The sequence below is a fragment of the Macaca nemestrina genome, chromosome 4, assembly GCF_043159975.1.
Source record: "Macaca nemestrina isolate mMacNem1 chromosome 4, mMacNem.hap1, whole genome shotgun sequence".
NCBI lineage: Eukaryota > Metazoa > Chordata > Mammalia > Primates > Cercopithecidae > Macaca > Macaca nemestrina.
The window spans coordinates 98785569-98813225 of NC_092128.1; the positions used below are offsets into that span (position 1 = coordinate 98785569).

The 27657-nt window shown below is 41.6% G+C and overlaps 1 protein-coding gene, 1 long non-coding RNA gene and 1 other non-coding gene across 3 annotated transcripts in view; all 3 read right to left on the reverse strand.

Moving 5' to 3' along the window:
- Window positions 1-27533, reverse strand: part of LOC139362827 (uncharacterized) — a 30600-nt gene extending 3067 nt beyond the window's left edge. The window contains exon 1 of the long non-coding RNA XR_011622260.1: window positions 271-27533. This is a non-coding gene — a long non-coding RNA (uncharacterized lncRNA). The remainder of the gene's footprint in view (window positions 1-270) is intronic.
- LOC105475778 (JAZF zinc finger 1) overlaps window positions 1-27657 on the reverse strand; it is a 351209-nt gene that overhangs the window by 275310 nt on the left and 48242 nt on the right. The window lies entirely within an intron of this gene.
- On the reverse strand, window positions 13773-13879 carry LOC112425554 (U6 spliceosomal RNA). The gene has a single exon (XR_003016675.2). It is a non-coding gene; the product is annotated as a U6 spliceosomal RNA (small nuclear RNA).

Here is a 27657-nt window from a genome sequence, read left to right on the forward strand (position 1 = left end):
ATTCCTACAACACTAGGATTCTGGAAAGTATTAGGTTTGCAGACCCACTCAATAAATTAAATAATTATCTGAATCTTCCCATTTTTGTCTCCCATGGGGAAGGATAAGGGGAGATTAAAACATTGAATGTGATTGCTGAAGAGTGCAAACAGTGCCTATTCTTTCTTGACTGTGCATCAGAAATAGTATACCACTGAACCTAAGGCAGCTCAGGGTAGAAGACTCTGCCTTTGACTTTTGCTTAGCCCTCATGAAACAACCATGTCTCACCCGAGGTGGATTTCTGTGTGACCTCTCGCAATAGACAACAGCTTGGGTTCAGCTCCAAGATCTTCATCTGGAAACCAAGAGTATTTAAAATATGCTAGTAACTCTAGGAGATACAGAAAACTGCACGTTAGGTTATGACAGGCCCAGATTTTTTTTAGAGACACCAAACAGAAATGATACAGAGTTAAAAAACAAACAAGAACTCTCCTCTAAATGCCAAAGTCTCTTGGCCAGTAGAAAACTCTACTTGAAGACAATTTTGCTGACCCATATTCCATCTTGGTTAGAAATGGTTGTTTGGAACTCTTCTCCGTAAGTTCAAAAGAACCATAGCCCTTTCGAGGTCAATAACAGTACTTTTTACTTACAAAACTAACACTTAGTTACCGCAGATAAACTGCAAAGCATTGTGAATCCTGGTGAGGAAGGTAATTAATCTAATTGAGCTGAACACATAATGGTTTTCGAGTGGATAAAACTGCATCTTGGGACACCTGAGCCCAGCAGCAATGCCTGCCCTATTTCAGGAATGCGCAGAGTTGACAGGAAGGCAGTTGTATTGAGTTCACCTTTCAGTTTGACAAAAGGATTTCCGTCGTCACACCCTAGGGCTCCTTTAGAAAGAAGCAACTTATAAAATTCTATCCTGTAAAATACCCTAATATCAAAGTGGGAAACTGACCGATTTAAGACTTAATCAGCTTAATTTGTAAGATTTTGCCTGTCAGCAACATACCAAGCTTGACTTGCTCCTCTCACCTCATTACATGGAGACTGCGTTACCCCAGAAGCAAGAGGAAGAGTCCACCGGAAAGAATTACACAAGCGGCTACAGAAAAAGCTTTCATTTCTCATTTTATGTAAGTGACTCAATGAGCACACAGCATCTCATCCTCATCAACCGTGGCTTCTTTCTTCGTTAAAAGTAAACCAAACAGACAAAAAGCTATTTTGCATTTGGACTCTCTTTCAGGAGTAACAACATATTCCCAAGAAAAAATGAGGTAGCATGGGAAACTGTTTTAAGGATGACACACTGGCAAGCTCACGACCGCTTCTGCTAGGATCCAAGCATATGTGGAGGTTTTCAGTAGGTAACAAGAACAACCTTCACCGTGAATGCTGTCTTACAGTTTACTTCAGCGTTTAAAACGCTTTATTTATGATAGCAAAACTAGAGAACATAAATGCATCCGTATCAGACCAAAGGATTACAAATAAATCCCCTAGTATTGCTGATGTGGCATTTTTCCTTCCGAAGAGCGATGGTTTTTCTTTTCACTTGCTTTTGGTGTTGGTTTAACTCCACATTGGGTTTGATATTCTCATCACACACAAGTCAGGAAATCTGGAGTTAATGTTCCAATAGCCACTCTCCCAACAACCTCTGACGCAGACGTGCACCTGGCTTGCTGAGCAGCAACGTCCTGATTACCACATGTCATCATTTCAATAAATAGAACTCAAGTGTTACAAGACAACACCGAGTTCCAGGGAGACACAGGATCTGACACATGTTAATACCTCATTATACATCCAAGCCTTCTGCCAAGCAGAAGAAACACAGGATCACCTTCTAACATAAACATTACCGGCCTTTCTTGCTATAGGGATCAAGTCCAGTATATTTTTCATTCACCACATGGTTATTTCCCTCCACTGTAAAGGAGATGCAGTGAATAAAAGCTATGTTAGGAGGGCAATATGCTTGAGATTTTCAAACAAACCAGTGAGGCAGATCACTTATGGTTTTCATACCAAGCATACCTCTGAAGGCTGCATATAAATACTCCTTTCAGCTGTGAGCACCATGCACCCCGATATGAAATACTGTACTCTATATATAAGCAAGAGACACAGCATTCCACTGACTCAGGAAACACAGGTCCAGACTTTCATACTTTCATCTTCCATGCAGGCCCCATGGTCTAGTGGGCTAGCACAAGGCTGGAACTGGAGGAATCTGAGAGTTAGTTACAGGACTGCCTAGTTCCTGACGGATTTTGAGTTCAGGAAAATTATGTAAATTATAACTTGGTTCTTTATTTCTGGAAGAGGGAACAAAGTGACTACAAATTCCTAATTGCAGCAGAATCATCTAAACTTTGATGACTCAAGTTGCCAACATCGAATTAATCTGCCACCTGATTGTCCCAGTTTGACAGGTGTGCTTTATATTTGTCCCTCAAACACCAGCCATTCCACAAACATCCCACTAGAGTATGTTTCCAGCACTTAGTGAGTGAAGTATCTTGAAGGTATTTCTCATCATGGGCAGAGTTTTACAACCAGTCTCTTGAAGCATTTTTGTGTATTTCAAAAACCACGACCTACTACAGAAACGTTAGCGCATACAGTAGCTGTGACAAGTCACCTGTGGAGAATACAACCAGGAGCAGTGTCCACCTTGCTATCAGCTGTACTTTACTAATGTGCTCTGGGGGACTGAGAATGTTTTTGGTGCCTGTACTCACTGTACTTCTCCCTCCAAACTGATGAAACCTAAACTGGAGATGTGTTTCAAGACATACAGTATGAAATAGCCGGGAATATAGGGATCTAGTGTCTCCACTGGCTTCAACTTCTCAAGCCAAAAATTACCGTGTAGCTATCTAAGCCAGAAGCCACCATGGCAGACCAACAGAAACAAGGCAAAATTAAGTGAAACGCAGTCAGCCCAAGGCACATACACAAAAAGAGGACATGAGGACCTCACAGGTTACAACATTATCAGAACAAAATGCCATTATGGTTCAAAGGAAAGAATAAACAGAGACACCATTTCCGTTGTTAGACACACATATCTAATGTAGTTTACTGCCAGAGAACACATACAGAGTTCCACTTTACAGACCCTATGATGGACCTAAAGCATTTTCACAGAGATGACTTATTAAACTAAAGTAAATGGTGGCCCACAAATGAAACCAGAGACATAAGCATGAAGGCTTAGATCCAGCATCGCACCCAGGCATACCTCACTTCCCTGAGCTCAGAAGGCATTTGCTCCACCAGATCTAAAGCAGTGAGCTCCCAGGTCCCAGAGGCCCACTGATCAGACCTGGGGGGTGGGATGCAGTAACTCTCTTCTTCAGAGGACAGGCTTTTCCAGATGGTAGTGTGACAATACAACCTCAATTCTGCAACTGGTTCTCTGCACTATCTTTATTGTGCCCACTGATTCACTCAACAAATATTTCCTCAGCCCTTGCTCTGCCAGGTGCTGGACTCAGCAATACTTTTTCCTAGTCGAGACAGTCATATCCAGGCCCAGTTAATGCCCTGATTGGATTAACCTTCCAACCTCTCTTCACGCTCACCTTTCCAGCAATGCCAAATTCATTCAGTCCCCAAGGTCACTGGCATCCTAGTTTCAAATGAGGAGCCTCGTCATGGTGCTCCTATTATTATTATTATTATTATTATTATTAATTTTTTTTTTTTTTGAGACGGAGTCTCGCTCTGTCGCCCAGGCTGGAGTGCAGTGGCCAGATCTCAGCTCACTGCAAGCTCCGCCTCCCGTGTTTTACGCCATTCTCCTGCCTCAGCCTCCCGAGTAGCTGGGACTACAGGCGCCTGCCACCTTGCTCGGCTAGTTTTTTTGTATTTTTTAGTAGAGACGGGGTTTCAACGTGTTAGCCAGGATGGTGTCGATCTCCTGACCTCGTGATCCACCCGTCTCGGCCTCCCAAAGTGCTGGGATTACAGGCTTGAGCCACCGCACCCGGCCGGTGCTCCTATTATTACATTTTGGTGGCAGGATAGCCCCTGCCCTTAGTTTCCAAGCTCATCTCTCTATAATCAAAACGACTCACATTGTCTTTACTCTTCCCTGTCAGTTCTCTCTGCTCCTCTAACATTCACTTGCTCAGTTTCTCATGGATCTGATCATCCCATGAGGCAGCCTGATCAAGGAGGGCCTGTCCTCTGTGGAGAAAATGAAACCCTTGTGCACTGTTGGCAGGAATGTAAACTGGTACAGCCACTATGGAAAAAACAGTATGGAGGTGCCTGAAAACATTAAAAACAGAACTACTGTGTGATCCAGCAACCCCACCTCTGGATAGATGCCCAAAGAACACAAAATCAGTATCTCAAAGAGATACCTGCACTCCCGTGTTCACTGAAGCATTATTCTCAATAGCTAAGCCATGGAAACAACCTAAATGTCCATCAATGGATAAACAGACTTTAAAAATTGTGGTATTCATACACAATGGAAATTATTCAGTCATAAATAAAGGAAACCTTGCCATTTGCAATAACATGAATGAACCTTGAGGGCATTATTCTAAATGAAAAAGTCAGACACAGAAAGACAAATACTGTATGATCTCACTTATATGTGGGAACTAAGAAAGTCAAACTCATAGAAACAGAGGGTAGGATTAGAATGGTGGTTGCCAGGGGCTGGGGGTGGATGGCTGGAGGAGGAATAGGAAGCCATTAGCTAAAGGATATAAACTTTCACTTATAAGACGAATAATTCTGGGGATGTAATTAAAAGCACAGTAACTATAGTTAACAATACTGTTTTATATACTTGAAAGCTGGTGAGAGGACTGGTCTTAAATATTTTCACCACACACGCAAAGTTAACTATGTGAGGTGATGGGTCAGTTAATTAGCTGTTTTGTGGTAATCATTCCACAATGTTGACATATATCAAAACATCACATCGTATATAGTAAATATATTCAATTTTAATTCATCAGTGATACCTCAATAAAGTGGGGGAAAATAAAATTGAAATAAAAAAATAATAATTTTTTAAACGGCCTATCCTTTTCCTTATTCAGGCAACTGATATGCCACATGCCTACATATTTCATCTGATAACCCATAAACGCTCTCTCAAGGTATATCAACCACCTGCCCAGGAAAAAACATCTGCAATAACAATAGTACTGAATACTGTAAAGCACTTCCAATTATACCATCTCAATCCATCCTCGACACTGTGAAATGCCTATTACCTAACTCATTTTACACACAAGGAAACTAAGGTTTGTACAAATTAACTAGTCCTAGATAATAGAGCTAGGGAATGGCTGAACTGGGACTCACTCTGTCAACAGGCTCCTAAATAAGGGTCCTTCTATCACCCACTCTGCCAATCCCTGTTCAGTATTTGCCATGAGAGACTGTGGGGATGGGGGGCACTCACCCTGCCTATCTCCTGAAGGCCAAACTGGGCCAACAAGTGAAGAGAGAATCAGCCAAGCCAAAAGAGACGGGCATATGAGGACTTGAATCCTAAACGGCCTAAGTGAATTTAAAAGAGTAGTAGTACCCAACGAGAATTTGTCAGAAAATAACTCAGAATGAAGCTGCAAAGGTTACATTACAAACCACACTAGATATTTTTTAAGGAACACTTGCACTTCACACACATTAATCAATAAAAATGAAAATATTCACCGGGCGTGGTGGCTTATGCCTGTAATCCCAGCACTTTGGGAGGCCGAGGCAGGCAGATCATGAGGTCAGGAGATCAAGACCACCCTAACTAACATGGTGAAACCCTGTCTCTACTAAAAATACGAAAAAAAACCCTGTCTCTACTAAAACCCTTGGGAGGCTGAGGCAGGAGAATGGTGTGAATCCGGGAGGCGGAGCTTGCGGTGAGCCGAGATCACGCCACTGCACTCCAGTCTGGGGAAAACATTTATTTGACTGCTGAAGAGTTAAAATCAAGAGGAAAAGAATCAACTGAAAAGAATTATAATTAGAAAGTTTAGGCCGGGCATGGTGGCTCACATCTGTAATCCCAGCACTTTGGGAGGCCAAGGTGGGCAGATCACCTAACATCAGGAATTCGAGACCAGCCTGGCCAACACAATGAAACCCCATTTCTAATAAAAATACAAAAATCAGCTGGCTGTGGTGGTGTGTGCCTGTAATCTCAGCTACTTGGGAGGCTGAGGCAGGAGAATCACTTGAACTTGGGAGGCTGAGGTTGCAGCAAGCCGAGATCACACCATTGCACTCCAGCCTGGGTGACACAGAGCGAGGCTCCATCAAAAAAAAAAAAAAGGGAAAGAAAGGAAAGAAAGAAAGAATAAAAAAAATAAGCAAAACTTCCAGAAGTCTCAGACTAAGATGTTAGAGTTCAGTTACCAAGATGTGAATGGAACGGTGCTTTCTGCCTCAGGGTCCTGAAGACTAAGACGTGGTGATGTGCCTACATGGCTGGCCACAGGGTAGCATGATATCTCAGTCACCTAAAATCACACTCACAACCCAGGAGCCTTGCCTGGGAGGGACTTCTAATTCCATCCAAAAGTCTTGTTCTCCTCTTATTTTTGTGAAGATAGCAGTAAAAATTACCACTGGTAATACATTTAAAATTAAAAAGTAGGATGAGGGAAAATGCTTGCAATCTGGTCAACAAGAGGGACAAACAACCCTGAATTTCTGGCTTAGAGTTTCCTGAGGACTCTGCTACAGTAGACAACTAGATCTGGCTGAAGAAAAGTAAGGAATTCATAGTCAATCTTTGTCTATTTTATGCTTGATACAATCTGAGTATCAAAATATTCGTAGATAAAGGGATAGTCTGTTGTTTTCCTAGTTAGCAAAGCAATGCTAATCCAGTTAAGTTCAATAAATACTTCTTGCAAATCTACTGTAGGCTTGCCTGCATCCTTGTCAAATCTGGTTATAGGCATAGAAGTAACAAACAGAAAATATTCATTTGCTTCCATGTTTCTACTTTCTGGCCACTGGAGACATTTCTCTCTAGGGTTTTGTTTTATTAGGGTTCTGTTACATTTTATTTATGTGTTTCTTTGTTTATTAATTCATTTGGTGAGCTTTTTGTTGAGGAAGAACATGCAATAAAGGATTTTCCTTCAGTTTCATGGTAAAATATAAAATTAGACCTTTATAAAATATCATCGCTTTCTACCAAATGACAGCTATATCTTTGAATAAGTCACAAGGCTTCTTTGAGGAGGTTCCTCAGTAAAAGCGGGATAATAAAATCTATGCTTTTCATCTTAAAGTGGTTTTCTGAAAGCCAAATCAAATGATGAATCCAAAAGTGCTCTGTAGGTATTAGAGGATATTGTTACTTATTATTAGCATAGATACCTATGGATCAGAAAACCTAGTAACAACAACAGTGTATTTACCTTCAGGAGACTTCCCAGGGGTGTGTGTGTGCATGCGGCATGCATGCATGTACAAGTATGTGTGTGTGATCAGCAGAAGTAGGGTGGCTCTGTGCCTTGCAACCAGGATGGTAATTTCCCAGGTACAACTATATTTCTGCAAGCATCAGAGTTCAAGGAAGAAACAAGACTTGGGACAGCTATCATATGTCTGACCTAGAATTGTGTAGTATTATGGTGCTATCCCAACATCTAATTTTTAATCATCCCAACACTAGAGCTGTTTTTTCACTTTGCTGTTGTTTCCAGAGCTTGACTGGTGGCAAAGGATACTTGAAATATCCCAAACCTATGATTTTATGATCATGAGGTGTCTTCGCCTCTCCCCTGCTGGTGACAGATACTTGGCTGTCCCAGAGTTACTTAGAACAAGTACCACTGGGAAAGAACTTTCTGAAGAAACCTTAGTGGCCTCCAAATTGGCAACGGAAAGAAACCAAGTTAGTGGAGGGGAAGTCACTGACATAACAATGGAGGCCAGTTTCATTAGTTTCATTCACTGAAGCAAAACTTGGACCAGAAGACTCATTATTCAAACCAGATGCTGATTTTGTAACATCCATTTCAGTGATGAACTGTCTCCATTTTCTTTTTATTTTGAATATGCAATATTACAAAGCAGACAAATCACCACATTAATAAGGGCACACTTAAAGTTTGTAAAGTTGGTTTTAAAAAGAACTGAGTGTAGAAAATCTGTTTTCAAAAGTTTATTGCCAAAAGCATTTTTTAAAAAAATTTTAAATCATGTGACAAAAGAAATGCTATAATTGGTTTAAGATAAGATCAATTATGGGCAGCAATGAAATTACCTTTTAATGATAATTAGCCCCAAATCTTGATTACTGCCAGCTCGAATTATCTGGTCATAAGGCACACAAAGTACTGTGTTCAACTGTCTCAAACATGAACGAATGGTGGGCCTGCCCCAGGTTAGCAGTCAAATAAGATGGGAGGCAGGGGAGGAAGGGGAGCAAATGAGGCAGAGAAGGCTGACCGTACAGACCTCACGTGCTTAAGAGAAAGCAAACATTCATAAAAATTTGTATCAAGCACAAAACTCACTTTTAAAAACAGCCTGCTGATAAACTTCCTCTTACAAATGATTATTCTATATCTCTTGTCAAAAGAATGACAAGGATCAGATCTCAACCCCAGAAAAAATAGCCTCTCCAGGGAGAAACTGAACCAGGTCGAGCTCAGGAGAATATGAAAGCAGAACACAGGGAATGGAGCCTGGAAAGAAGACCTGGGCCTCTGGACACAACCTCAAAGGGGAAATGGGAACCCGCCTCCAGTTCAGGGCATTCAGGGGTGACACAGCCTTGTTGCCCAACGTCCAGGTTCGTTCTCAGAGTCCGGCCTGGTGAATAGGTATCCTACAAATAAGGCAGCGTAACCTCTGGGGGCCCACTTCTGTTGCTTTATGGAGGCAGACTATAGCATTTAGAGATGGAAATGATCACCAGCCTCATTTTACAAACAGGACCAAGGAGGCAGAATGAATCCTCATGGGACTAACTAATGGCAAAGCCAGTTCTCTAACCCATGTGTCCTGACTCCTTTACCCAGCTGCTCCTGTCCTCTCTCTCTGGGCTGGCGGTGAGGCTCTGATCAGTTACTAACACTGGTGCTGAGGAGCACTCACTCGCTCACCACAGTCTGCCCACTATGAAAGGACATGCTCCTCTCTGGCCTTGGGCGTTCTCACCTGGTTATTCAACACCAGATAGCTGCAAATAAAATCTGTATTCATATTGGAGCTATAAGTCCTATTTACCAAAACTTATATGGACCAGGCACAGTGCTAGGCTCCTGCATTCATTCACCTCTTGTAATGCCTATAACTTAGGATGCGTTTAAGCCTCATTTTACTCAATAATGAGGCTTAGAGACATGAAGTAACTTGCTAAGTCCACACCACTAGGTAGTGACAGTCCTAGGTTCAGACTGGTTTTTCTAGCCACTGAAGACACTCTACTTTCTACTACGCTACTAGCTCTCAAAATTTTACTAAAGAAAGAGCCCCTCATTCAGCTGATTATGAGAGCTGCACAGGAAGCTTTACCTGATGAAAATAATTGGATCTCCATATAAGAAATAAATAGATTCTAAACAATGGTAATAATGCTTCTAAAATCTTGGGGGGTAAACACAGGCCCTTTCAGTTTACTTTGCTAAGGAGAGAAGTTTCTTGCAAAATTCGAATTTTTCCTTCCAAAAATCTTCGCTCCACATATCTTGGGTATTGTTTATTATTCTTCATTTCTCTTTAGAACAAAAGCTTAACGCAACAGAAGAGAAGAACAATGGGAATATTAACAGGCAAGAATAACTTTCCACAGAGGTGGTAACCGAAGTAAGATCCCACAGACCAGACTGTGGAGAACTTCATTATTCCAGCTCGCCGCCTCCTTGGAGCTGGCCATGTTCCACTGATGCTTTCACCTTCTGGCAACCACCTGCTACCTTTACCTTCTGCAAACGCAGGCACCTGGCCAGCCTGGAGAATTCTGCTCTCTGAACAGAACACAGATAATTCCCATCTTCCAGTCTGAACACAGCCCTGAAAACTAGAACTCACTGCAGGTTTGGTGCTACTGACAACTCTGCAGTTTGTAATCTTCTGCTTGCAGGGAGGCTGGCCTGTTCAAAGCTAGAACACTCCAAAGAGGCCTATTCTTAACCAAGGAAGGCTGACAGGTTGGAGCCTGCTTTCCTCAATATATAGATTAGACAAATAGAAGCATCATCAAGGCAAACCGGGCATGGTGTACTCTCAACCAAATACAACCAACTTCTTTTTAGGGTTTGTTTTTGTTTTTGTTTTTGTTTTACTTTTAGGGTTTATTTACTGGCAGTTTCAGGTCTGGAAATACAAAAAGGAACATGACATGGGTTCTGCCCTTGAGGTGCTCTCAGTCTGGTGAGGGAGACAATACCTTTCAAGGGACAACTGTGGTACTGAGGATGAGTGTGAGAACATAGAGGTCTACTAGATGCTATAAGAAAATGGGACAGGGGAACTAGGGATGCCTCATCAAAGAAGGGGCCACATGAACAGGGCATATAGATGAGTAGGAATTTTCTGGGCAACAAAATGGAGGCGAAAGAACATTCCAAACAGAAAGAACAGTGTGTTCAGAGACTCAAATTTATCAAGAGGCCTGCAGTCCAGGGAGTAAAGAGAAGCAGCGTTTGTATGTGCAGCGAAGTGGGGAATGGGTAAAGGAAGGATCTCAGAGACTATTTACAAAGGGTCTCTGTAGGCATGTAGGAGGCAAGAGGTTTTAAAGCAGTGAAATGACACATGTAGGTTTTGTTGTTGCTTTTAAGTAATTCTGGCAGACAAGCTGACTGTGGATAGGAGGCTACATCAGGGCTGCACAAGAGAAGTAAAATGCCAACCACAGGGCCAAGCCACATATGTAATTTTAAATTTCCTAGTAGCCACATTTAAGGTAAGAAAAGACAAGTGAAATTAATTTAATAATACACTTTAACCCCTCAAACCCAAACTACTATCTTTCAACATGTAATCAAGAGTTTTAAAATTATAAATGAGATAGCTTACATTCTTTTTTTCATACTAAGTCTTCTAAATCAGGCACAGTACAGCACATCTCAATTTAGACTTGCCACATTTCAAGTGCTCAAAAGCCAGATGTGGCCAGTGACTACCATGACAGACAGCACAGCTGTAGATAAACCACTACAGCTAATATAAGACCCACTTAAGAGGCTGTAGTCAACAGTACCAACAAGAAATGATAAAGCTCTGGGAAGGTATTTCTGGCCCTTGGACATATGTTGAACTGGCACTAAAATACAACTGTAAAGACATGTAACTTATTTTTTGTTTTGAATAGGCAATACTTTATAGGCTTCAAATATAAAAATAATACAACAGAGTACACAAAGAAGAATATTGCCCCCTGCCTCTTCCTGCTCACCACATCCTTATCCATGCTATCCCGCACCCACCCACTCAAAGTAACCACTTTTATTGAGCTCCTTTTGTTTGTTTATCCTTTCAATGTTTCTTCATGTGGATTCAACCAGATATGACTATAGACTCATATTTTGTCTCCTTTCTACATCAAAGGGAGCATACTATATATGGTTCTATACTTTTTTTTTTTCCATTTAATAACATATCTTGGAGGTCTTTCCATATCAACGTATGAAGAGTTTCCATGCTCTCTTTAAAATGCTGCACAATATTCCATTGTAAAGGTGGATATAGTTTATTTAACCAGTCTTTCACCAGTGGATACTTGAATTGCTTCCAGTCTTTTCTATTATAAACAATGGTCTAATGAGACACCTACTCTATAGGTCACTGCATACGTATTCAGACATATCTGCAGGAGAAATTGCCAAAGCTAGACTGCTGGGTCAAAGGGTAACTGAATTTGTAATCTTGATAGATGAAAACCGGCCGAACTGGCCTTCATGAGGGTTATGCCATTCCGTACTCTCAGAAGTACAGTGCTGATGTTTCCACAATTGGTCAACAATGTCTAAGTGTCACACTGTAAAACTTTTGCCAATCGGAAAAAGTTAAAAGTGCTACTTCAGCACAGTTTAAGTTTGTGATTCTCTTATTATGTGTAAGGCTGAAGATCTTTTGGTAGATTTGAAAACAATGTATTTCTTTTTTTTTTTTTTTTTTTTTTTTTTGAGACAGAGTCTCGCCCTGTCGCCCAGGCTGGAGTGCAATGGTGTGATCTTGGCTCACCGCAACTTCCACCTCCCCATTTCAAGCAATTCTCCTGCCTCAGCCTCCGGAGTAGCTGGGATTACAGGCACGTGCCACAGCGCCCGGCTAACTTTTTGTACCTTTAGTAGACACAGGGTTTCACCACGTTGGCCAGGCTGGTCTCGAACTTGAACTCCTGACCTCGTGATCCACCCGCCTCAGCCTTCCAAAGTGCTGGGATTACAGGCGTGAGCCACCGCACCCGGCCAAGACAATGTATTTCTTATTCTGAGGATAATCTGTTCATAGCCTTTGCCTAGGCTATTGGTATTCCAATTCATTTTCTTTTTTCTTTTGAGACAGAGTCTCGCTCTGTTGCCCAAGCTGGAATGCAGTGGCATGATTTCAGCTCACAGCAACCTCCGCCTCCCAGGTTCAAGTGATTCTCCTGCCTCAGCCTCCCAAGTAGCTGGGATTACAGGCATGCACCACCACGCCCAGCTAATTTTTGTATTTTTAGTAGAGACAGGATTTCACCATGTTGTCCAGACTGGTCTCGAACTCCTGACCTTAGATGACCCACCCACCTTGGCCTTCAATGAATAAGAAAGTCATTTTCTTATTCATTTGTAGAAACTCTTTATATGAAGGTTAACTCTCCACTGCAAATAGTTTCTTCTCTGATTGTCATTTGAATTTGCTTACGGCATTTTTTTAATCAGGTAAAAATGCTTTATTTGAATTTAGTCAAATTTATCAATTTTTTTTTAATGGCTGCTGGATTTTGAGTCATGGTTAAAAAGTCCTTCTTACTTAAAGGTTATAAAGGAATGGCTTCTAGTTTCTCAGCATTTCATGCAGATACAAATATATATTTGTATATTGAAATCCTTCTTAAAATATCATTTTTCACTTTTTTCCAACTGCGGTAGACTAGACATTTGCTGAATTGCCTTTCTGATTTCTCCTTCCTTTCTTTCTTTGTCATAACTCTGTTGAATATGATGCTGGTCATCATATAAAATTAATTGATCAAGTTGGAGTTTATCTGAATGGTATGAGATAATAGAACCAAATTCACCTTTCTCCAGAGATCTACCCACTTGGCCCAGTAAAAATCTCATCATTCCATGGGAAACACAATTTTAAATACTATTCTATTTGTGTGTAGACAGCAACCTAGATTTTTATAAACTCATGGTTCTAATTCTCTAGTCTAGACACTACAGAGGTAAATACAACCTATGTTATTCAGTTATTTATGGGAACTGCCAAGTTTCATGAAACTGCATTCATCACATCATCAACAGTATCTTTTGAGCAGATGCTTGACTTGAAGAGATATACAGACACAAACTGCCATTTAGAAGTTTACAACTGGGAGGTCGCTAAATTATTTTTCACAATTAATTTGTTTAAAAAGCAAGCAATACAACACAATTAAAGTCTGGCAAAACTCACAGAATTCTGGTTTACTCAAGTTTATTTTATATGAACACCAGTGCAGTATTAAAAAAAAAATTATAACAAAAATAGGACAGGGAAAACAGGCAAATCTGAAAATGTCTGGTCTACCTCAGCTGGAAAAGTAGTAAATGACATTTCTTTGAGTGTTTCATAAGGATAAAAATATAAAATGCTTCATAAATGTGTGTGTCATCCTTGCATAAGGGCCATGCTAATCTTCTCTGTATCTTTCCTATTTTTGCATATGTGCTGCCAAGCAGAGTACAAAAAGAATATTTTTGGCCAGGCACAGTGGCTCACACCTGTAATGCCAGCACTTTGGGAGGCCGAGGCAGGTGGATAACAAGGTCAAGAGTTCGAGACCAGCCTGGCCAATATGGTGAAACCCCGCCTCTACTAAAAATACAAAAATTAGCCTGGCATGGTGGTGGGCGCCTGTAGTCCCAGCTACTCAGGAGGCTGAGGCAGAAGAATCGCTTGAATCTGGGAGGCAGAGGTTGCAGTGGGCCAACATTGCGCCAGGGCAACAAAGTGAGACTCTGTCTCAAAAAAAAAACAAAAAAGGGAATTTTTTTTTTTAACAAGGATCTAACATTCCCAATTATTTCTATTTGAAAGTTTCTTGTAAACTGTAATTTTTAAAGTAAAAATGTGAAAGCTACAGTATTCTATGGCAAAAGACCTTGTATTTCATTACTAACTCTAATTTTCCATATTAACATTCTTCAAGTTTTTATTCAATCCATAATGTACACATTACCCTGTCATTTGAGGTTGTAAGATTAGTTGTTAGAGATCCATTCCTAAGAGAGTTTTACACACACACACACACACAAACACACAAAAATACACACACACACACAGTCATGAGCAGCATATCCTTCAAAAACAGCAGGGGGATCTGTTCCTGCAGGGGATGTTCATTTATTAGACACAAATTATAAAACTTCCACACGGCAGATGATCTTACCAGATAAATGGCTATGACGACAAAATGCCCCTACATAGGAAATAAAGGCAATGCTGGGGAAAAGGGCAGGGAGAATCCCTGGGAATGAAAGCTCCCTAGACATGAACAAAGTATGGCTCCTAAGACCTCTGTGCTATTAAAAGAAACAGTTGAATTGGAAGCCAACAGCTCTGTGAACCAAGAGGCAGTGGCCATGCTGCTCCCCAGGCAGCCCCCAGTCTCCCTCTCCACTCCCACCCTCAAGAAGTTCCTGCTTCCCATGGCAACCTGCAGACCATCACTCACAAACCTGATCTCCAGCCCTGAGAGGATGCTCCTGAATTTCAATCTTTTTTCGGCTTGCAAGTGAGATGATTTGCCCTTCTATCATACCTAAGTATCTAAAACTAACCATTAATACCCACTGCCCCTCCCCTCCAACAAAACCCTACTTTGTTTCCTCTATCTATGGCAATCATATGATCATTTTCCAACTTACCCGGACTCTAGAGCACCTCCGACGGCAGGCATCTTCTGACTCAACTTTCCTTTGACACCTACAATAACCACTCAGCAAGTCTGTTTTTGTGATGTCTCCATCCTGCCCGTCCTTTTTGTTTCCAGTGCCACTCATCTATTTCAGACCCTCCTTACAACCCTGTGCCCACTTCACAGTCTCTTAATTTGCTTCTTCATTCCTCCATTTACAATCGGCTCTCCACATGGCTGCCATGGACCTTTCCTAAACGGTACTTTCTCAGAAACCTTCTGTGCTTCCCCCTACTACTTACATGACAGCCCCAAATTATGCCATTAATCATTTCATTCACTCAACAGATATTTACTGAATACCCACTATGTGCCACATGCTATTCTGGGCATTTGGGACATATCAATGAACTGATAAAAACTCTTGCTTAATCTTGTCTTAACCCGTTTTCTCCTGCGCCTTACCGCACTAGTCCCCTACATAACTGTAAACATTACCTATACATGTACCTGTATCAGCAGTTATATTCTACTGTACTGACACATTCAATGATGCCTAACAAGCCCCTACCATGTGTTAGATCCAGCAGTCAGCAAGACAGATGTAGTCTTTTCTGTTCCCTCTAACCCTCCATCCTAAAATATGCAATCCAACCCCTCCAACCTCCGCGAAGACTGCTGTAGGCATCCAAGCCCACATCAGGGGCCATCAATTCCTCTCTGTCTTGCAACAGTGATCTTATCTTGTAAAAGCACTTATGGTTTTCATTTGTTTGGTGGGGTTGTTTTGTTTTTAAGCTTTTCAAGGGTTTAAACTCCCTAATTAGAGTAAAGGTCTTAGAGGATTGGATGCTTATTCTCTTCTTTGCACTCCCTAGAATGTCATAATCACTGAACACTAGAGCCAAAGGAAACTTCTGACCCCCGTTCATCAAACCAATATTATTGCTCGAGGAACTTGAGACACAGAGAAGCTAAACTGTAATATCAAATGCTAAAAAGAAGTGAATAAAAATATGAAGGAAGTCTACCAGGCATCCTTCCCTTTGTCCCTAGGGGTAGAGGAAGGAAGATGTCTGAACCAGTAGTCGTACACAGTTCTTTGTTTTCGAGACAGTGTCTCGCTCTGTTGCCAGGTTGGAGTGCAATGGCGTGATCTCGGTTCACAGAAACCTCCACCTCCCGGGTTCAAGTGATTCTCCTGCCTCAGCCTCCCAAGTAGCTGGGATTTTCATTTAACTCTGGAATTCATGCAGGGGCTCTCACGCTGTCTGATGAATTATTTCGAGCTTCTCCCCAGATGAGGCCTAACTAAGCTGGGAAGCCACCCCAAGTGGGAGATTTGCTCAGCTCTGCCCTGCTGCTCTCTTTTCAATCCCCTACTCCTTGCATTTGCTTGGGACCTAGACAATGCTAAAAAACTAAACCCTAAGCCCAGATACTTACCAGAACTAAACCCTAGGCCCAGATATTACCCCCACCTTGAAATCCAGGCGTTCCACTGGGCATGTTGGCTCACACCTGTAATCCAAGCACTTTGGGAGGCCAAGGCGGGAGGATCACTTGAGGTCAGGAGTTCAAGACTAGTCTGGCCAACATGGCTAAACCTCGTCTCCACTAAAAATACAAATATTAGCCGAGCATGGTGGCATGTGCCTATAATCTCAGCTACTCGGTAAGCTGAGGCTGAAGAACCGTTTGAATCCGGGAAGCAGAGATTGCAGTGAGCTGAGATCGTACCACTGCACAACAGAAGGAGATTCTGTCAAAAAAAAGAAAAAAAAAAAAAAATCCAGAGGTTCCCTTATTCTGCCATATCAATGCTTTACCCTCCCCTCTAGCCAGTGAGCTGCCCCTGCTGGAAGCCAGAGAGCTCTCCAAGGGAGGTAGCTGTTACCCTCAGCTAGAGTTAGAATGGGACTACAATTAAAAGGATCTACAAGCACAAAGTAAGAATCATCATATGAGACATGCAATTTGAAACAGGCTGGTAGAGTCCAGGAATCATCTACAAAGCTGTGAGATGCAGCATGGTGTATCCTGCTATAAGATTTTTAACATGAGCTCCGTTTCTGTATCCATGTGATTTCCTCTCCACTATTCGTATGACACTCAAGGGGGAAATGTGTGTTCCTATTTTCAACCCACCCCTGTGCTCACTGAAATGACAATTGGTGCTCAATAATGTTTCCTGAATCCCCTAAAAGTGAAAGTCAAATTTAACAGAGGTGTAGTTGCAGACATGTCGACAATGTAGATAAGAATGTCTCATATGTTTGTACATTTCTCTGTGGGGCCTAGAAAAAGTGATAGCACTTAATTGGACATAGATTACGATGTCCATGTTGACCAAGTTAGACACCCTTCAGGTGTTGTTTAACGCAGCTTTCCCATTATTCACAAGTAAATCTGTACCCGCATTTTATAATCACCCTTCAATGTCCCAGTCTTTTGGTTTAGCTGAATCCCATAATCTTGGAAGCTGACAAAAGTTCTCTCCCAAGCTGCCATCACACCTGGAGGATAGTTTGGTGCCAATGTTCACACAGAAAGAAAAGTTTTCAAGATCAAAAAATATTCCTTGCATTTGTGAAAATCTTTGAGGTATAGAGACTTTCTACCTAGCAGCAGCCAACAAGTGGCCTTGTTTATTTCTGTTTAATTAAATGAACTGTTAAAAGCAAGAGAAACATACCATTCTAAGCTCCCATTTTAAATATTCTATCTGATTTTAGCTTCTCGGGAGAAAGGAATAAGAATTCATGTCTGAGCCAAAACCAAATCCATACAAGTCCTGCCATCAGTGATGCAGCTGCCAGAGAGTCTTCTCTAATGTGCTCCCAAACTCATGTTTCAGTTTTTCCTCCCCTTCCTCCCCTGCAAACAGGACAGGCACCTTCCACCCAATCCAGGCTCCCACCATGTCTGGAACATGCTCTGTAGCTCAGCTTATGTGAACATCTGAATCTTGTTTTCCAGAACCCAGGCACCATGACCCAGGTCAGCCTAACAGTAACTGCTGACCCAGACCACAGGGCTGGAGCTCTTTCAGGCCCCTCCTGCCTTGAGCTGAAATTGGTTCAAGCAACTAGGGCGAGGCTGGGGCACCAAGCAGGATTTAAGGGGTTCTCCGGGCCCAGATCTGTGGAGGAGGAGAAAACAGTGACTGAGGAACCATCTGGGCCTGAGATGTCAATGCGGCCTGCCTTCCATCAATCCACAAGACCTGAACAGACGAAATATTAACCTACGGGGCAATCCCGGAACACTAACCAACACCACTCAAGCAGGGACGCAGCACTCATGTGTCATGCATTCATTCTCTAGGAAATGAGCCACTCCATAGTTACAAGGAGATACATCCCAATTTGGAAAATCTAGTGAGCCTCTAGTTAGCTAGAACGCAAAGAAGTATAAACTTCCATTAACTACATGATGGGTTCCTTCACATAAGCGACATTTCAGCCACAATGAACTTCTCATTATTTCCTGAACACACCAAGATGCTGATATCCTATTTAAAGATACCTCTCCCTCTTCTCTACCAGCAGCGATCAGTTCTATTTATCGTTAAAGACAAACATGTCACCCCCCTGAGAAGTTTTTTCCAACTCCCCCAGCCTTTCCAGGAGACTTTCCAGCTACGCCACCCTGCATGCCCCACCTTCACTCTCTCCTCTAGCCACACTGCCCTTTTCTTCATTGCTTCCATGTTAAGTTGCTTCCTGTCTCAGAGCCTGTGCACATGCAGTTTGCTCTTGAGAAACGTTCCTGCCTGTACTGCAAATCACGACCACCCCCAGCACCGCGACCCCCACCACTCATCCCTTCATCGAAGTAAGACTCACCTTCTTCAGATCTCAATTCAAGCAGCAAAGTCTTCCCTGACCCCCCAACATTATTCACCCTCACAGCAACCCATGCCTTTCCTTTCCTGCACTTATCAGAGCTGTACTGTAGAACCGCGATATGACCTGATTAAAGTCTATTTCCCCACTAGACTGCAAGCTCTGTAAGAGTAGGGACCATGACTATTTTTATCTATCATTGCAACCCCAGTGACCAGCACAGTAGGCACTCAGGAAAGATTAGCTGAATGAACGAATGACCTTCTCTATAGTGTCTGTGTCATTATATTCTAATTGCCCACTGTGTGCTGGCCACAAAGCCTGGCCTCTGCCAGACACGTCAAGAGGCAAACACTTTCCCAGAATTCATTTAAAAATGGAAATGGACATGTATCCCTATCACCTGCGCCTTGTACATACATCTATAGCAGTGATGGAAGGTGGAAATAAGGGTCTTAAAATCCTGGGATTGATGAATCTTACTAAGGACAGGAAAAAGTGGCCGTAGAACAGATCCAAACAGGTAGAAATACTAACCAAAAACCAAGGGGGCGGGTAATATTACTGTTTCTGATCAATTCTAACCTAACCAGAAAAGTCACAAACAAAAAACCCATTTCTTGGCTCTTCTGTTGATGTTTCAGCTGTTTTGACTGCTGAGAAAGAACAAAACTGAATGAACAGGAGACACAACATGCCACGTGCAGCATCTCGGTCAGTCCCTGTTTGGGGTTGACCTGTGTCCTTCCAAAATTCATATATTAAAGTCTTAACCCCCAGTACCTGGGAAAGTAACTATTTGGAGATAGGGCCTTTAAAAAGGAAATTAAGTTAAAATGAGGCCATTAAGGTGGGTCCTAATCCAATCTGATTAATAAGAGGAGAGCAGGACACACAGACCCCAGGAGTGCGCACGTACAGAGAAAAGACCCCGTGAGGACACAGCCAGGCGGTGGCCATCTGCAAGCCATGCAGAGAGGCCTCAGAGGAGACCAACCCTGTCAGCACCTTGTTGCTGGACTTATAGTGTCCAAAGCTGTGAGAAAAATACATTTCTATCCTTGGCGCCAACTGGCCTGTGATACTGTGTGCTGTGGCAGCCCAAGCAGTTCTCGAGAGAAAGGGAAGGAAGAGGTTCCAAGTATCTGCTGCCTGCCCCACTCTTCACCATCCTGGGTGTCATCTTCTCTCCAGTGCCGTCCTTTCATCTTCATTTGACAAATAAGGACACTGAGGCTCAAAGCCACAGAGGGGGCTGAGCCAGAACTTGACTGCAGGGCTATGTGCTTCCAAGGCCATGTCCTTCGCACTTTACCTTCAGATGCAAAAGACCAAAGTAGAGTATGAAATATGAAAGCAGATTCTATTTTGCTTTTCTTAGCCCTTAGAGAAGGGGGGAGATCACCATTTTAACTAAGTTGAAAAACCAGACACATTTAAATAAAGTGACTGAAATGCTGTGGAACAGATGTGAATAGGAACTAATTTTGCTTTTTAATGAGCATTTTGACCAGATCAATACTAGAAAATGCTGAACTGTACAATGCCATTACTGTGTAAATGCAACTACCCAGTTGATTGGCTCAAAGAGGCATTACGGTAGCTAAAAAATGTACTTTATAAGAGCAGGGTCTATTATGTAAAATAAAGTCATAAAAATCTTAATTGCACTGTATAAAGGACAGAACCTGATCTAGCCTACAAACCATGGAAAGCAGAGAAAAATAAAATGCAGCTGAATGCTTAATCAGCTGTCTGTCACTTTCTGAATAGTGCCTAATATTCTAATTATTAGTCACCACACTGAGAAGGTGCAATTATGGAACAGGGAAGATTGCTTTTTTTTTTTTTTTTTTTTTTGTTAACCCACAATTTGGAAGGCCTTCACAAAAATATCATTTAAGACCCAATAAGCTATAAAGGGAAAAAAATGATTAACAGTTAAAATTCAGTTTTCCCCCCAAAGCATTTTTAAAAAGTTTGAAGTTGTATTGACAGATATGACTAACAATTGTAATTACAGAAATAAATGTAGTAAAACGATAATTTATCTGTCACAATTTACCGAGGGGGAAAAAGTGCAGCACAAGCAGCTGAATTGTGAAGTTAAATGAAAGCAAAGATAGAACCCGGTTTTTAATGAAATGTGGAGCATTATTAATTGGTTTCCTAGCAACAACGGGGCTAAAATTACTTAACACGTCTGTTCAATCAGATGCAAATTTGAGTGTTATCCCTTAAATGTTGATTATAGTTGGTCTTTTCAGATGCAAATCCAATGTGTAAAGTGAATGTAAATGTTGACAATGCTGATACAAAAAATCCCCTGATTAACATCATTCTGGTGTTCAAAGCACTAGAGTTGAGGATATTCCCTTGGAAGGACTGCAAGCTGCCAGGGTTGCCCATCTTGTCTGGCATTTTTCTGTACCTGTCCTCCCTGTCCCACCTCACCACCACCCTCACTCAGTGCCAGCATGAGAGATGACTAAAAAATGAGATTGCTGGGCCTTGTGATTTCTCAAGCACTGGTTTCTCATCAGTGCTAAATGATAGAGACAGATGATGCTTTCAGCTTAGAATTCCATCAGCTGATGCAAAGGCCTTGCCAACTCAAGACCAAGGTTGGTCTCAAGTGTAGTTTTTCAGATGGAACAAGACCTTTGGGTGACTCCACCGGAATGGGAGCCAAGCAAACAAATTCCTTGCAAGACTGCCAAATAAGGCAGCCTTCCTCAGCTATACCCTGGCCATATCCTATGGTTCAAATGTAGCATATTCTAGTAAATGGAGGCACCAGGAAGGTGTTAGGGGTGGGAAGGATGTAGCCCCTTCATAATCTCCATCATCCCCCAAAGCTACCCTAGTAACACACTACTCCAGACAAAAGCAATGTGCTTGCCTCACTTTCACTCTCATGCAACAAATATTTATTGCACAGTTACTATTTGCCAGGCAATGATCTTAGGGAGCTGGAGACACAGAAGTGAATTAGAAAAAGTTCCTACTCTCATCCCTCCTAGTGCAGGGGAGAGACAAATACATAAATAAACTTAGAAACAATAATTTCGGGTAGTGATAAGAGCTAGGAAGAAAAAAGTAGCTTAATGAGGAGAGGGGGATGGGCATGGCTGGGGGACCGCTTTGGATAAGGTCTTTTGGAGGGAGGATACCTTAAGCACAGACCTAAAGGAAAAGGAGCAAGCCAAGCAAGGTGGGGGGAAGCGAGTCTCACCCAGAGGCAGGATTGACTTTGGAAGAGCACAGAGGCCAGAGGCTCTGAGAATGACAAAACAGGACGGGGAGTGGTGATGATGAAAGAAGAGCAACTTTGAGATAAGTTCCTAAACCATCTTCCAACAAGACTGCACTCTCCACCTTACGGTGTTTCAGGGACACAGTCGTCTCTAGAGCCACCTCAGGGTACAGTGCAGGAGAAAAAGTCTGCCATGTGAGGGAGAGGAGAGGGAAAGGAAGAGGAGGGGAGGAGTGAAAAGAAGGGAGGAGAGAGGAAGAGAAGAGAGGGTGAGTCCACAGAACCCTAAAGGTCATCTCCTTTCCAAGTCAAGGCCCGGTCCCTTTCCAACCCCACCCCACCCCCAAAAAGATTCCATACCAGTGGAAAAGTACATTCTTAAACTGATCTCCCCTAGAAAACGGGGAATGGCTTTTCTGGCCAAAGCCCCCTGCCTCTCAATGAACAGTTTGTTCCAGACACTCAATCAAGGCTCTGGGATATCCCAGGCAGTGGTCAACAGGACATATATTCCACAAAGTTCTGAAGCTTGCTTTTGATTAAAATTGATAGTCTCCTGACAGCTGCATACTAGGCCAAGGATCCTAAGGTTAACCTTAAGAGTACTGGGGCAAGGGAAAATTGGCAGACCCTTCCTGCAAAGCATCTCACTCTAGCCTTAGAAGTCATGCCTTCAGTCTTTGAAGTATTTAAGGGTTACTATTAAATGCGAATGCCCTTTACAGAAACATGTGTAACCTTAGGTATAACCCACATCAGGGTGGGGATACAGATGCCAGAGGAAGCTGTGGAAGTGGGATGGAACCTAAACTATCAAGTGGCCTAGCACGGACCTGCATTGGGAATGGTGACAGTGTCAAGGTATGCAAGGGGAGTTGTGATGCCTGACTGGAAAACACAAACCTTCACTGGGCTTGCCTTAATTCATGTTAACCCTTAGAGAGAAACACCGGCACCTCACTTCACCAGGGAGGTCTAAAAGGAAAAAAGTGCGAAAAAGTTTTATTTCATGAAAAGTAGAGATAAATGTCAAAAAAAGAGAAAAGAGAAAATGTGGCTGTATTAGTCCATTCTCACACTGCTAATAAAGACATCCCCAAGACTGGGTAGTTTATAAAGGAAAGAGGTTTAATTGATTCACAGTTCAGCATGGCTGGGGAGGCCTCAGAAAATTTACAATCATGGCAGAAGGGAAAGCAAACACATCCTTCTTCACATGGTGATAGCAAGGAGAAGTGCCGAGTAAAAGGGAGAAAAGCCCTTGTAAAACCATCAGATTTCATGAGAACTCACTCACTATCATGAGAACAGCAGCACGGCGCGTAAGTGCCCCCATGATTCAATCACCTCCCACCGGGCCCCTCCCATGACACATGGGGATTATGGGAACTACAATTCAAGATGAGATTTGGGTGGGGACACAGCCAAACCATAGCAGTGGCCTACCACTCGATTACAAAAAAAGAGATATCCTCTCTTAGTAGCATCTACTCAGAGTTCCAGAAGGCCATATTAAATTGTGAGTTAAGAATCAGGTTGTACATGTGACCATAGTCCTGGTTACTGAGATGTATCTTCTAGATCAGTGGTTCCCAAAGTCTGGTCCCCAGAGCAGCAGCTGATGCAACACCTGAGAACTTACTAGAAATGCATATTCGACCAGGCACAGTGCCTCATGCCTGTAATCCCAGCACTTTGGGAGGCCAAGGGGGGCGGATCACAATGTCAGGAGTTTGAGATTAGCCTGGCCAATACGGTGAAACTGTGTCTCTACTAAAAACATAAAAATTAGCCAGGTGTGGTGGCACGCAACTGTAGTCCCAGTTACTTGGGAGGCTGAGGGAGAAGAATCGCTTGAACCCGGGAGGCAGAGGTTGCAGTGAGCCAAGGTCATGCCACTGCACTCCAGCCTGGGCGACAGAGTCCGTCTCAAAAAATAAAATAAAATAAATAAATAAATAAATGCATATTCACAGGCCCGGCCCCAGACTTATAGAAATCTGGCAGTGCCCCCAGTAACCTGTGCATTAATAAGCCCCCAGGAGCTTCTGATGCACAGTATATTTGAGAACTACCATTCCAGGCCAATTCAGCAGGAAGGTGTGTCTGGCTGAGTTTATACTTAGCACTGACTTTATATTTGCTGAGTTTATACTTAGCACTGACTTGCTGCAAATTATTTCAATCAACAGGAAACCAAGGATAGCTGCACTGTACCTCCTGCATGATGGCACACATTCAAAATAAACACATTCACGGTGTGAATTCTTTCACATAATGACTTCTTCAAAAGAATGTACCACTCAGAACACAAGATGCTGATTTACTGATTTCTTAAGATAACCCATTGTTCTGACTGGGAGAGAAGTAAAAAGAAAAAAAGTGAGTTATTCTTTAGGAAACTTAAGTTTGGGGTAGCCTTCTGAGAGTAGCTCTGAGAATCACTGGGTTCTCTATTTTTATGTGAGACTCTTTTCCTTGACCCTTCATGGCCAGCTGTCAGGTCTCCATCCTAAACAGCAGGAGCTCCCTAGCAGTGGACAGAGGGTCTTAGTCATACAAGAAGACCCTCTGTGAATACCCCCCAAACTCCCTCTACCTCTCATATTTCAGACAGAATCATATAATCTCTTAGTGTTCCTGACAACAAAATGGATATTATGCAGGCATATGGTTACTTAAAAACTCTGAAGATGAAAACAGAGCCTAGAAGATGTTTTAACAATTATAAGATAGCTATACATGAAGAAATCTACAAGCAGAAGGATGAATCTCAAATGTAACTGCACATCAGAATCACTTGTGATGCCTAATAAAAACGGAGATTTCTGGGGCCCAAACAGTTCGGATTCATTTGGTGTGAACTGGGGCTCAAGAATCTGCCTTTTTGGGGTCCAAGAATCTGCCCAGGTGATTTTGATAGAGAGATTCGTGTTTAACTTATCTGCATGGTAACTTCTCCAGTTTTCAAGGGGTATTAATATGGTATAATGATAGAGGGCTTTTTAACTTAGGGAAACAAAGCAATACTATAGCAAAAGAACTACAATTTCCTTTTCCCCTGGGTGTTTACTAAAGTAGTTGAGAAAAAGTCTGTATGTCTCTCATTAAAGTAAGTTTGTAATAAGTAATCTTTTTTCTTTTTATAAAAGCTATACATGTTCATTGTAAAAAATTTTAAAAGAAAAGAAAGAAAAACAAAAGGGAGAAAGTATAAAATACCCATAATCGCACCATCCAGAGATAAGTTGGTACATTACATTCTTCCAGATAACCTGCTGGCTCTTTCCAAACACATTTTTTAAATAGTAGGATCAGAGTATATGCAGGTACTGTGTTATGTGTTTTTCACATTTAATAATACTGTCAATATCTTTCCGCCACTCCTCAATTCTTTAAGATATAAAGTGAAAGAATGCCTAAACATGAACTCTCTATTGATAAGTTTTTTTTTTAAATCAAGGAATTAAAATTCTATGTAACCAGCACATAAATACAAATATTTATGGCACTTGTACAAGTATGCTAAAAATCTGTTTTTATTAAAGTGATTTTGTATTGAGGCAGAGTTTATTAGTAACCTTTACTAGCTCATTAGCTCATTTTAGTGAAAGCATGCACATTACTGGAGGCCTCTGGATACACCTACAATATATTCATACAACAAGTATCCACTTTAATGAAATGTATTCGATGAAGGTTTTTCTCATGAAATCCAAAGGGAGCCAAAAGACTCTACTGGAAAAAAAAACCGAGGACCCTCCCCCAAACAAAAGATGTTTTTTTTAACTTGCCCTGAGAGTCTATAAACTAATTCTGTTCAACTAGGGAGTGGTTGAAAAATAAATATATTTCACAGAATGCACTCATCATAAACTGAGAGCTAAATTCTTGCATGTTTATAAATGAGACACAAAGAATGTGAGTTTATGTAACAACCCACATTCACACTCCCTTGCAAGGCCTGCTTGGTATCAGAAAGCTTGTAAAAGCTTCAACACAGTAGTCACATGAATGTAGGCAAGTCACTTAATACTTCTGTGTTTCAGTTTCCTCGTCTGGAAAACATGGAGGCTACTAAAGAGCATCTGTGCTAATTTACTCAGGGTTTTCTGAGGGCCACATGGGAGAAAACATGAAGCTCTATGTAAACTGTAAGTGGTACTCCAATGTGATCAGGAGTCTAACTGGTATTTCTCTCTCTCTCGAAAGGGTGCTTGCTCACCATTCCTTAGTCTATTGCCCAAACACAGTATTCCGCAACTTCCTGAACACAAGGGATTGGATAGAATACCAAATGCATGTGTGTTAGGCCAAAGAACAGAGACTAATTTAATCTTTCAATATTTGGCCCGATGACTGCTTACAATTGAATCAGACCCATGGATCCCTCACTACCATCATGAAAACTTATATATTCTGGGAAAATCTTTGTTAATAATAATTCTCTGAGAATTATCGGGCATGGTCCCAAACTGAGCTTATCATCACCATTACCTGGTAGGTTTTTCAGAAACAATGGATTCTCAGGCCTCACACCAGAGATTCCGGAGCTTTTAACTTAATCACACAGACAATTCTAAGATGCCCTAACTTACCTTAGTATTTTCTGTGCCAAATTGTACTTGACAAAAGATTGTACATTCATTTCGGTAAGACTGGGAACCCTCAGTACAATATGATTGAATTGCATGTCAGTGATTTTTATATTCACAAAGACAGATGACCCTTAAAATGAGTGTTCTCTATCACTTCAAAAAAAAAAAAAAAATCTAAATGAGTATACCTGACTGTACACAACAAACTTTCTCCCTATTGCCCAGTGTTAGGGAAATAACAGAAAAATCTCAATCCCTTTCCAAAACACTTTTTATTTCACCAGAGCCTTCTCTCCTTACATAAATAAAACCACAATATGCACTAGATGACCAGAATCTTTAAAAATATCCTTAAAATTATAGGTATTATCTCTTTTTCCTGTAAGCATTTTGCAAAACGAACAGACATTTGGTCCATGGTCGATACGACCTTATCTTTGAATATATGGACTAAGCTCTTTACAACATTCTTTTATTTATCCAACAAATGACCAAAATAAGCACTTCTCAACACCAACCACAAACCTTCAGGGCTTATCCCGGAGCAGTATCCTGCAATTTGCATAGAGTTTTGTTGCCACTCTCAGATATTCAAATATTGCCTAATTTTTCTAAGCTCTAGGTTGGAAAACTGGGCTGTTACTTTGCCATGGGCATTTTTTCTCAAAAGTTTCTTCTGCTATGGGAAAATTGACAAAATACTTCACTCAATGTATTATTAGAAGTGATTCTTCTGCACTCCAGCCTGGGTGACAGAGCAAGACTCCGTCTCAAAAAAAAAAAAAAAAAAAAAAGAAGTGATTCTTGAAATTTAATGGAATGGAAAATGCAATGCACAAATCTTCAAATTTATTGTACTAAACAATCTCTCTAGAATATATGGGGCAAAGACTAACCACATAA